Source organism: Ochotona curzoniae, unplaced genomic scaffold, assembly GCF_017591425.1.
Source record: "Ochotona curzoniae isolate NIBS_2020 unplaced genomic scaffold, NIBS_Ocur_1.0 contig_3498, whole genome shotgun sequence".
In the NCBI taxonomy this organism is placed as follows: domain Eukaryota; kingdom Metazoa; phylum Chordata; class Mammalia; order Lagomorpha; family Ochotonidae; genus Ochotona; species Ochotona curzoniae.
In genome coordinates this window covers 3,634,502-3,647,446 of record NW_024465885.1, presented here as the reverse complement: position 1 = coordinate 3,647,446, position 12,945 = coordinate 3,634,502, and the positions used below count along the sequence as shown (strand labels likewise).

Genomic DNA, 12,945 nt, shown 5'->3' with positions numbered 1-12,945 from the left:
GAAAGTACACTCCAGATGTGAAGATACAATGCAGTATGCATCTCTACTTCCAAATCAAAGATGGACTCCCAACGAAACTGTTGAATATATCTTGACAGTGGGATGCTGGATTCTCTACCTTTGTCCATGCTTATGGTGTCAGGATACACTTAAGTAGCAGGATAATGAATTTAAGACTGCTTATGAAAGTCTATACCATTGTTAATAATATAGGGGAAATCAATGGAAGGGGATATTTGGGAAGAGGGGAAGGGATATCTCAGAGCCTATAGAACTGTATCATAAAATAATAAATAGATAAATTTTAAAAAGAATTGTATACTTCAACTACATTAAATCTGTTCTCTTTATATTAATAAAGACAATATGTTTAACTTTTAAAAGAGCATTAAATAAGCCACTCAAGGTGAACTAAGTCCTAGTCAAGGTGACAGCTATTTGTCAAGCATCATATCGGGTGCCCTGCAGCATCGGTACTGTTGCAACTACTGTAACTAATGTACATGGAAAAAGCATCGCTGGGATCTTGTCTCAAGTTAAACAGTTGGCCCTTCATTGTGCTTTTTACCTGTTGGCAGTATCTCTTGTTCCAGAACGTTCTTGTTCCCAAAACGTGGTGGGAATTCACACTCCTGCTTGAGGACCGCCTAACGTCCAGTTCACCGCGGTTCCTGGGAAGCGCCCGAAGCACGGTGTGCCCCATCAATGCTACAGTCATTGGTCGTAATAGTACAGAAAAATAAGCTTCAACCCTCTCGGGCTCAGCCCCAAGCTGCAGGCGTTCTCCTGTGAGTTGGCAAAGTTGCTTTCCTGACGCATCAGGTAACCGTGCCCGCGGGCGGACCGTTGGGTGAGGTGCGGCCACCTGGAGTTTCCCCACAGAGACATCCTCGTAGGGCGAAGAAATCAGCTCCGGAGGACAGATACTCTCCCTCCTTCTGCCATTTCATTAAAAAAGAAGAAGAAAGTCTGTCACAAAAAAGAAAAGTCTTTCTAATTGCTGCGCGGGGTGCGGTGTAGAGAAGCTGCCGGCCCCACTTGCTGCACCAGCCGGGGGGGGGGGTGGGCTAAACCAGTCGCCCCTTCATTGAGTCAAGCCCCAAGCTGACCGCCTGGCTGGTCAGGAAGGGGGCCAGGGGCCAGAGGCCGAGCCGCGCGGAGCCCACCACCGCTGCCCAGGGGGAGCGGCGTGCTTGGAGAGGCGCACCGGGCGCGCCTTCCAGGTGGGGCGTCAGACACCCGGCGCCGCCGCAGCACCAGGTGAGGAAAAAGCGGCGGTGAATCGGGAGCGGGAAGCCGCGCCGCTTCCCCGCGCCGGGGGCGGGTCCCCGGGGGCGCTGTTGCCTCCCCCGCCGCCGACTTGGTCGCCGCCTGTTGCGCGGCGGAGAGTTGGGGGCGGAGAGGAGGCAGTGGCGGCGCCGGCCGAGGAGGGGCGCGCTGACTGCGCAGCGCCAGTCCCGGCTGGCCGGCGGGCGCAGGGTCGCGGTTGGAGCTGCGGCGGGGCCGGGGCCGGGGCTGGGGCCGGGACCAGAGGAAGCCGGGCGAAGGGCCGGGCCAGAGGGCGGCGGGGCCGGCGGAGAGCGGTCGTCCGAGGGGAAGATGAGACGGTGAGTGGGCGCCGGGGCGCAGACTCTCCTTTCTTCTCTTGCAGCCGGTGGGGACAAAAGCCAAGGCTGGGGTCGGCGGAACCCGGGCTGTGCAGCTTTGGGGAGCCCCCTGACTGGCTGTGCATGCCTCCGGGGTGCTGGGTGGCACTTTTAGAAGATCTTGAGGGAAGGAGTGTCCGGATAGGGGGAGATGCTTTCCATGGTTGAGTGTAGGGAACTGGAAGGATGGCGGGGGGGCGGGGGGGAGAGCTCTGGGGCAACTTTTGCCGACAGTTATGGAATGCGCCAGGGGAAAGAGAGAGATCGGGAACCAAAGGCTAGGTCCTTGGGGAGGAGATGGTCCTATAGTAGATTGCGTTGGGGCAAGGGACTTGGGAAGACACCCCCACCTCGACACCCATATAGCTTGACTGGTGCGCTGCTACTAGTTCCACTTTGTCTTTGAAGGGTGAAACTAGCCAGTTTGGGCCGCCGTGAGCCTCCGATTCCGGCCTGAAGCTAAAAACCCCGAAAACTTTTTGCTGTGGGCTGTCTGCACACCCCGAGAAATAGCGGCTGGAACGTGGGGTGGGGGGAGCAAGGACGCCTGAGGCGCTGTCCCGCTGAGGAACCAGCAGCTGAGATGTGTGTGTGTGTGTGTGTGTGTGTGTGTGTGTGTGTGTGTGTGTGTGTGTGTACACACTATTTGCGCGCGCCGGGACGTTTGGTAACTTAGCACTAACAGTCGTAACTTATTAAAGCCCAAGGACTAACTCTCGCCACCGCCAGGAAATTAAAAGGCTGTCACCGCGTCCCTCCCAGCTTTAGGGTTTCCTGTTTGAAAGGGCTTTGGAAGTCAAACCTGCTTCCAGCAGCGCCTCATTTACTTTTCTTATGTAAAGCAGGGAGCACCGCCCGCAGCCTTTTAGTGGGTGGACTGGCCGGGGGCTGGATATCCTGGAGGCTGGCCCTGCCCATTTCCCTAGAAGTCCTCTTCCCGAAGCTCCGGAGTGGTCCTCAGCGCGCTGGGGTGCGCGCCGAGCCAGGGCCAGGCGCAGCTGCCAGGGCACTGGGAGAGGCGTGTCATCGTGGAGTCCTTTTAAGTAAACATTTGCCAGCCACCTTTCCCTTCGTTTTATGAATGTGTACATGATAGATTTTCAGGTATTGGACGTGTAACTTTAGCTTTCTGGCTTCACTCAGGCGTTTAAGAATACATATCCGAGATTCTAACATCTGAATTCGGTTGTCAGAGGTCTTTTTAATGAGGGTCACCGTTTCACGGGGTTAAACTTTTGCTCCGTGAACACTTGAATTCTTGCTTGCTGGTGAGATAGCAACGGAGTAGTTGGATTTGGGATAAATAAACTTTGTGGGGTGCTCATTATTTTAACAGACTGGCTTTATCACTCATGCCCTTGGCCTCAATTGTGTAAATATTTGTTTGAATCAAGAACTAGGGTCTTTAAAAAGTAACAGTTGTGTCTATTCATGGTTTTTTTTTTTTTTTCTTTCACATCCTTGGTTTAGTTACTTTAAAGAGGATTTCCCCTTATACATTTAATGTGGGAATTTAAAGTTATACGCGTTTAAGAAATTGGAAAATCTCCAAAATGTTTGTAACTGGCGGTTCCTTTAAGAGCAAGAGGGGCTTTGAGTTGTTGCCCTTAGTTGACTAAAGGGGCTTGTCACTAAATGGAAAAATGAGATGTTTGGTCAAGGGTAGTCATCATTTCAGTCCATTTGCAGGCTTCAATCTGTTTCAAGCAGTTCACAGCTGGAGTCATTTGGGGGGCTGAGATCCTCTGCTGGGAGTGTCTCCCGGAGCCCTGTTTGAAGTGGGGGAGGGAAAGAGACTTGGGAAATTAGGCTCTCGGTGGCTGACCTCCTCCTCCTCCCACAGGAGCCTTGATGCTTTATAGCAAGAACAGCCTTTCCAGAGACATTTTAACATTCCATCCACCACCACCCCGCCCTTAGGAAGAGGGAAGAAATAGTCAAAGTGATTAGAGCAACCTCTAGTTTTCTATCTCTCCTTCAAAGCCCACTTTGAGGTGTGTATGCCCAGAGTTGGTACCGGGTGCTCTAATGGCTACCCGGGAAGACAGGATTTATTTTCAATGCTTTGAAAGAGTATTTGAGGTTGTGGTTAGGTTAGGGTAGTTGAGGTTAGGTTTGCTAATTTTAACCCTTAATAGGGAAGCAATGCTATAGATGACGTAGCAAAATAGTTGCTCCATACAGCTTCCAGGGATGTTACCTGCCTGCACTGTTATTCTAATTGATAAATTGTAAGTCTCCTTTTGAAACAAAACAGCATCAATGTGATATGCATCACTTTTTAAAAGATTTATTTATTTTTATTGCAAAGTCAGATACACAGAGTGGAGGAGAGAAAGAGAGGAAGGTCACTTCCCAAGTGACCGCAGTGACGACAACGGCCAGTGCTGCGCAATCCAGAGCCAAGAGCCAGGAACTTCCTACAGGTCTCCCATGGGGATGCAGGGTCCCAAGGCTTTGGGCCATGCTCGACTGCTTTCCCAGGCCATAAGCAGGGAGCTGGATGGGAAGTGGGGCTGCTGGGATTAGAACTGGCACCCATATTAGAACCCGGCACATTCAAGGGGAGGACTTTAGCAGCTTGGCCACTGTGCTGGGCCCATATGCATCACTTTTAAAACCCTGTTACTCTGAAGTACTTCAAAAAGTTCATGAAAAATTGAATTAAAAGATAAGTTTATTTTGGTGCAAATGAGTTCAATCCTTGCATAATTTTTCATAATACATGTTTTCTATCAGGCTTTGGAGACTTAAGATCTGCATGGATTTCAATTTTTTTTGTGTAGTAAAACATAAGGTTTATTCTAAACTTCCACTTCTACCAATTGTTTGTAATTTACTTATACGCAGAGCAATAATTCTCCGTGAGGTAGGAGGGGGTTTTTATCCCCCTGGGATATAGACAGTGCATTTTTGATGATCACATTGAGGTTGGAGGAGTACTTTGGGCAGTCTGTGGGTAGAGCCTTGGCTGCTGTTATATTGCATTCAGTGCAGGGCATACACGTAACAAAAGCCGCCTAGCTACAAACCCAGCAGCAGAGTGTTACCTCGAGGGTATGTGTTAACAAGATTAGGGATCTTAATCTAATGGAGATCCTCCAAGAAACTTGTTTAGCTGTGTCCCGGCTCAACTCAAAGAGACCACATCATAGAAGCCCTTTTGTCCGGGTGAGGTTCCTTTGCCCTTGGCATTTGGAGTGTTAGTGTATCACAAAGGTGAAGGAGCTTGATGTGTGTGCTGGAGCACAGGGGCCTCAGTGATCAAGGCTTGGCTTTTGCAGATGTAAAAATTGAGATGCCTAAGGATTAATGACTCAGAGGGTCTCAAGTGACATAGGAACAGACACAGTTCTAGGTATATACTGCGGTTAGAGAATTAAACATTGTTATTCGGGCCAATGAGAATGTCAAAAATGCTCATTAAGCCATTGGATCTACCCCTTCGTGAGAGTTCAGAAGTACTCTTTTCTGGGGGGATGTGAAGTCTGTGATGGAGCAGGGGTAGCACTAGCTGTAATGACTGTGGAGCATATGTCTGAATGTGTCAGTCCCATGGACGGAATTGTGTGACCTGTGGCACTCTGCTTTGGAGGTCTGCACCATTCTTTGCATGGCAGAGTGAGCAACAGATGGGCGCACTGACATAGCAGATGTTGCTTTTGAATCCAGGTACAATTTAGAACCTTCAAACTTTTTTTTGTCCTTCCACTGCTTTATGAGTTAAGAGTGTCTATGAAAGAATAAAGTTGTCTTGGATAATTGAAACAGCGAGAGTGACCTTCTCCCTGTGGTAATAGAAAACACACCTGTCCTGTGAAAAGATGAGCCTGTGTTGAGGCTGTGGGGTAGAGTGGCAGGGGGGATTCGCAAGCTGATGAGTGGATAGCTAAGAAAAGAAATCAGAAAGCAGTTCAAGCTGGACTATAGTTTGGGTAAGCAGAACAAAATAATCTTAAGAATAAAAGGCATTTTAGGGCCTGGCAACTAAAATCCTTACCTTGTATATGCCAGGATCCCATATTATGGACAGTTCTAATCCCAGTCGTCCCGCTTCCCATCCAGCTCCCTGCTTGTGGCCTGGGAAAGCAGTCAAGGATGACCCAAGGCCTTGGGACCTTGCACCCATATAGGAGACCTCCAGGGGCTTCGGGCTCCTGGCTTTGGATCAGCACAGCTCTGACCATTGCAGCCACATGGGGAGTGAATCATCGGATGAAGGATCTTCCTCTCTGTCTCTCTTCCTCTCTGTATATCTGACTTTCCAATAAAAATGAACTAAATAACTAACTAAATAAATAAAAATAAATCTTTTTTACTAAAGGAATTTTAGATGTCCTTTTGTTTGAATCTTTTGTTGCCGATCCACTTTACGTGCCTAGATAGTGGTGGAAGCTATAAGCTAAATCTAACTCATGATCTATTACACTTTGTCTTAAAACCTGCAGCCTCCTCTGGATTGTGTTTACTTGGTTGGGAAGAAGATGATAATAACTTAAAATTATGAATTTTCGCAGTGAGTGTGTGCTCACAGTGAAGGGCTCTGTTTATAGGAAGGAGTTTTTGACTATCTATAAAGATGGTGCACATATGGCCTGATCAGTCACAAACATGTACCTTCATATTTGCAGTATTCTGGTTAGCCATAAGGCTTGTGATTATGGATTCTAGTTGTGTGTGCCAAGTGTTCCTACCACAGTAGTTACATCATTTATGCCTCAAATCTGGGCAGTTCCTTTGATAAAAGACAGCATTCTGTATGCCCTTCTTGGAAGAGGTGAGAGCATTGAATAATATTCAAGTTGTTTCTTGTCATTTTGAAACTAACCAATGGGTAAACTTCAAAGACAAGTACCTAGCAATTTATTAGAAATGACTCAAAAGTGCTGACTTATAAGGGTGTGCTCCTGCAGGTGCAATGTTAAAAGAATGTAGTAGTATTTTCATGATCACCTTTTTCTGACCATTTCTTAATTACTCCCTCCCACCCCAGTGATAGAAGACATGAATAATTTTTGAAGTAATCATTTGCTGAGAATATTTATTGGATTTTGGTTGATGTGATGCTTGGTTTTTTTAAAGGAAACAAAATCAAAAGATTAGAGCATATTTTCACATCCCTTAAAAAATGTTTAGTAAGGTTGGAACTGTCATTGAGTTACTCATTAATTTGAAGTTTCAGGACTTAATTTGTGCATAATTAATTTCTGGATATTTAGAAATATTTCTGAGACATTGTTGGAAAGAATATTTGTACTGTATTTACTTTAAAGGCAAGATTGCTATCTCTTCAGAAGCAAGTGTTCAGTAAGAGAAACCCAAGTGTGGAAATCATTGTACTGCGCAATGAGAAAGGCAGTAACTGCCAACGGGTGCTATTCCAAGAAAGTGGTAACAGAGACATAGAGTCACAACTGCGTTGTGGAGAGAAGTTTGGGGCAAGTTATTGTAAGAGTTGTTTGTTTAGTGTGCAGGGTTGATTTCTGATAAACTACTTTTCCTTCCATTACTAATTAACAGGAAGAAAACATCTGTGCTTGCCAATAATTAGTATTGTCACCTTGTGCCGGGTCAGCTTTTCTAAGACTTGCTGCTAAACCTAGAGGTCAGAAGAAATGGGTGTTGATCACCTTAAAATGTTTTGTTTGCACATAGCATGTGATTTCTGCAGCTTCCAAAGCACTTGTGGAATTAATCCACAAACTAGAGAAACAAAAAGCTAAAGATTGCCAGCGTTTTCTGAGATTTGTTCCTTGACCACTGAACTGCTAAAATCAAGGCAAGTGAAAGCAAACGGAAGGCAGCGACCACATTCTTCTGACCAGTTCAGGCCCAGTACGAAGAGTGTTTCATATTCAGTAGAAACTAGGAGGGACTGGAAAGTGATGTCTGGCTGCCACACCGCTGATGTCATTGCAGAAGTAGGTTTTCAAGAATGCATTAAGAGTTACTTAGGAAACTACGAGCCATGGAAATGCAGGCAAAAAACACTTCTTATCCATTATGCTGAATTCTCATATTTTATTGCATTAACATAACTTGCAACAGCCTTTTCCCCCACTATGTTATGCTAAAACAATTTACCAGGTACTTGAATTTCATGGGCAATAGTGCCTGTGAAATCTTTTCCCAATTAGGTAGCTGCTACCTTATCACTAAAACATACTTCTGTTCTGTGGTCATTTCCATTTCCTGTATTATGTAACAGACACTCCTGTGTTATTTAACCCGTATCTGTGGGAGTGAGGAAGGTTGGTGCAGAAACAGTATGTTCCGCGGTGAAATGGAGACCAGAGTACTAGGAAAAAAAGAACTGTCATGTGCACCTCTAATTCCGAACAAAAGAAGGCCCCCAATAAAACTGCTAGTATAACTTGACAGCAAGGTACTAGACTCTGCCGCTGCCTAAACCTACAATATCAAGAGACATACAGGGAACAGTATGCTGGAGTCAAGACTACAGCTGAAAGACTATATTATTGTAGAATACAGGGGACTGTGGGGAAGGGAAAAGCAGGGAGGGAAAGCAGGGAAACCCTTTACATAACAAAACTATATAATGGAAAATAAGAATTAAAAAAAAAAAGAAAGAGTATGTTCATTCGCATCATTTTCAATATGAGAAGACCTCCGCTGACACAGTGAAGGCAGGCATTGTGACTTGCTCCAAATCTGGTGTTAGTTGTCTGGCCAAACCAGATCTCCTGACTTGTGTCCCTGGTAGCTTTGTCTTTGTACCACATAATTGGCCAGTACAAAAAAAAATAACATCTAATGTAACCATTTCCTCTATTAGGTCTTTTGACTAGAATGGTTTTTTTTTTAAAAGCATTGATTAAAATTATTTGTAGCTTATTCACTAATGAACTGATTTCTGCAGGGCTGAATTAATCTTCTTCCAAACAGTAAGTGGTCCAAAGGTTGGCAGCAGGGAAGGGAAAACCTAAGTCTTCTATTCTGCGTAATTTACTGTTGGGTAATGAAATTCTGGTAGCCTCATCATGCTTATTAATTGTCTTATTCTATTTTTAAGATCCATCTACTCAATATTTTAGTTAACGACCGTGAAAGACATGTTTCACTTTGAGTTTCTTCCTGATGTCTTAAAGATTATTCTTGGTTTATAAACAGTGTAAGTTGACAGGGGATTGTAGGGAGAGTTACTTTGGGAAAATCAAGTTTTACTCGAAGAAAGACTACTTTTATATGTTTTGTGGAATGGCAACAGGATGCTGAAAGAATCAGGGGGGCTTGTGATGGTAGACCCTTCTCTGCCTCCACTTCAAGAGTATGGTGGAGAGTCTACCATCAGGAGAAATCCTCTTTATTGTCATGGGGTCCAGGGCTGGTATTTTTCTTGCTTGAAATTACCTATGAATTCAAACAATGAGAAAGTTGTGCTTTCTTGAAGAGTCCACCCTTTTCAAGGTGGGTATCTGAGGGGTGGGTAATTGGCACAGTATTAAAATGCTGTCTGGGCCGCCCCCATCCTTTGTCCATGTAACTGGGTTCACCACCTGGTTGCACTCATGATTCTGGCTCCATGATCTTAGGCACTTTGGGCAGCAAGTACTTTGTGCCCTACTGTACATATGGGAGTCTGACTTAAGTCCTCAGCTCCTAACTTTGACCTATCCCAGCCCTGGTTGTTGCTGGAGTTTTCAGAATAAACCAGCTGGTGTCTGTCTCTCCCTACCTTCCAAATAAATGGGAAAAAATACGATTTACCAAGGGAAGGATATTTGAAGTACAGTGCTCACAGATATGTGTTTTAGTTATTACCATGACCCTTTTCCCTCTTGGATTTCACCGGGTGATCATGATAGAGGAGAACTCTTCTAGGTTTTCAAGGCACTTGGTCTGAATCACCTAAACCTGGAGAAAGATTCTATCAATGAGCAAGAATAAGAAACATGTGATTTATTTGGGAACATTTCAGCAGGCTTTACATTGAACCAGAGGTGCTTTAGGAGGCTATGAAGAACTTGGATGATGTGAGTCCATGACTTCCTTGGGACTTTCTACACTTTCAGATTCTACACTAACAAATTTTTTAAAAGTGTGTCAATTTCACCTTAACATAGATATGTAAGGGAGATATGCATGGATGTGTGCACAGTTTGTGTATGTGTGTTTTTAACATTTTGCAAGGGGAGAAGGAATTCTTTAGGATTTGGGATGTTTTGGCAGTTCTTTGTACACTCTACTGATACATTCTAGCTTTCTGAAGAAATGCTTTAATGTGAGAACACATAATGGTAAAGTGTAGGGACTCCCACCTAACATTGCCTTGCCAGTATCCTAAATCCATACTTGAGTTTCATAGTGTGTTTGCTTTCAGATTTTTCCCAGGTACCTAAAAAAAAAGATCAGATTTAGGGACTTAATTCAGCATGATGCATAATGAGTATTTTATCCTTTGAACTATCATCTAGGACATACTGATTAAGAGCCTATTTTTCTTTGTAACATGGCCAGTCGACTTTTTAAATCAGTGCGTTTTATTTTTATGCGTTTGACCTGCACAATGCATGTATCTTTAGCGTTAATTTATTTACTACTAGAGAGAGACAGAGACAGGAAGAAAAGAGTAAGCTCCCCTCTGCTGGTTCATTCCCTAAATGCATGCAACCAATGAAAATAGGAGCTGGGAATGTAGCCCGGTTCTTCGTTGTGGGTATTAGGAACACAATTAATTGAAGCATCACCACTAGTTCTTAAGTTCTGCATTGATGGAAAGCTGGAGTCTGAACTCAAACCCAAACAGTGTGGTTTGTAAGTGTCTTAACTCAGGATAAAGTCCCACTCTGTGCATCTTTTAAAAACTTCATTACAAAAAATTTGAAACCCAAAGAATGTGAAATGTACTTTAACAGAGTAAGATTGTGCAAATCCATGTTCCAGCCCCCAGCTTCAAATGACTTGCATATGCAAATCTCATTTTATCAGAAGCCCTCATTTTCCTCAAACAAATTGCTTTGAAGTGAATTCCAATATCTTAGCATCTATTCCATAAATAACTCATAATGTAAGCTCAAGAGATTAGGATGTAAATGAAGATACAACTGTAACATTGTAAACAAAAAAAAGAAAAAGAAACAACTGTATCATTGTCACACCTTTAAAAAAAAAGAGGCAATAGTAATTACAATATTGTTTCTATTTTCCAAAGTTCAAATTCTCTGTCTCTTACCATTCTTAGTAGATGAACTGTTCAAAACAGCATCTAAATGTATTTTATATAACTGGCATGTCTTTCCAAATCATTAAAATAGGTTCCTGTCCCTCTTGGGTTGGTTTGTTTCTCCTGTAAACATTTTGCTGTTCTAGAATTAGGTGATTGCTTCTCCATTGTGTCTGATTGTTTGAATATATAACTCTCTCACTTGTATTTCTGCAAATCTAAGATAGCATACGCTTAATATAAACTGTAATTCCTCATATATATTTATACTTTTAAAAATATTTCTTTCTTATTGGAAAAGCACATTTATAGAAAGGAGAAAGAGAAATATCTTCCATCTGTGGTTCACTCCCCAAATGGTTGCGATGGCCAGAACTTAGTTGATCTGAAGCTAGGAGCCAGGAGTCAGGAGCTGCTTTCAGGTCTTTCGTGTGGATGCAGGTGCCTAGGGATTGAACCATCCTCTGCTGCTTTTCTAGCCCATAAGCAGGGAGCAGGAAAGAAAGTGGAGCAGCTGGGACACAAACCAGCTCCCATGTGGGATGCCAGGGCTTGGAAGTGGAGGATTAAGCAGTTGAGCCAATACATTGGCCACATATATATATATATTTATTCATCTTGAACTGATTTTGTTTCTTCTATATGCCTTGCTAATGCTACTTTAATAACAGTACAAATATGAATGTGCATCCAACAGATAAATGTTGTATCTTGACTAGGTAGGCAAAAGTCAGCAAATTGCAAGTTTTCTCAGCTGTGTGTCTTCCCTCCACTGCCTCTCTCCTTGGTTGTGCAGAGTTATCACAGGAAATGTGCAGCCAGGTGCCTTGGATAATCTGAAGAACATATGAAGGTTCTCATAGACAAGCCTTATTGAAAAGACTGCATAAAACTTTTTAAAATTATTACTAACAAGTTCTTTATGGGTCTTCAGATTTTTAAAAATCTTTTATTTATTATTATTATTATTTTATGATACAGTTCCATAGGCTCCTGGGGTTTCCCTTACCCCCCCCCCAGTCGCTCCTGCACCTAGTTCCTCTATATCATTACTAAAATATGGTTCTTCATACACAGTGATATGCCCATCATTTCGGGCATGGACAATGGCAGAGAGCCCAGCATCCTATTGTCAAGATGTAGTAAACAGTTTCATTGTAAGTTCATTTTTGTCTGGAAGTAGGGATGCATACTGCATTGTATCCTCACATCTGGATGTTAGTCTCCATTTCACAGCTACTGTACATCCCCTTAAATGAAAAGTCATGATACAAATTCAACAACAGAAAGAAAAATAGAATTTTACAATGCCACAAAGTTAAATAACATGTTACTAGATATGACAGTCTCCATTGCACAGCTACTATACATCCCTTTAAATGAAAAGCTACAAAACAAAATCAACAGGAAGAAAAAAGAAATTAACAGCACCATGAAGTAAAATAACATGCCACCGAATGACTAATGTGTCGCTGAAAAAATGAAAAAGAAAATCAAGAACCTTCTTCCAGAAAATGATGTCATTGAAGAAATTAATCAGAAGAAAGTGTTTTGAAGAGATGAAACTAACAACATCAAAATTCGTGAGATATAGTTTCTGCTGATTTTTGTTGGTGAAATGTGTTTACTGTAGGCAACAAATAGATGGGTTTTGTTTTTTAATCCAGTCTACTAATCTATGATGTTTGATTGATGAGTTTAAGCCATTTACGTTCAGGGTTAATATGTATGGGTGGTAATTTGGTCCTGTCATTTTAGGAATGGATTGTTCATTGATTTAGTCTTCTGTTATCATTTTACTGGGATGTTCTTCATATTTGCCTTTGATTTTGGTAGGTACTATTCCTCTTCTCTGTGAAGAGAACATCTTGAAGTATCATTTGTAGGGCTGGTTTGGAAGAGGCAAATTCTTTTAACTTTTCTTTAGTGTGGAAGAATTTTATTTCATTTTCAAAGACAAAAGAAAGCTTTGCTGGATATGCTATCCTAGGCCGATAAATTTTTTTCTTTTAGATTCTGGAAAATGTTACTCCATTCTCTTCTTGCCTGTAGAGTTTCCTGTGAGAGATCTCCTGTGAATGTAATAGCCATTCCTCTATATGTCAGTTGATTTTT

The 12,945-nt window shown here is 43.0% G+C and overlaps 1 protein-coding gene across 1 annotated transcript in view; it reads left to right on the top strand.

Annotated features, from left to right (window-relative positions):
* The first annotated feature begins 1,558 nt into the window (after positions 1–1,558).
* Positions 1,559–12,945, top strand: part of PHLDB2 (pleckstrin homology like domain family B member 2) — a 97,782-nt gene continuing 86,395 nt past the window's right edge. The window contains exon 1 of the mRNA XM_040980504.1: positions 1,559–1,607. The gene's annotated coding sequence lies outside the window, so the exon portion shown is untranslated. The remainder of the gene's footprint in view (positions 1,608–12,945) is intronic.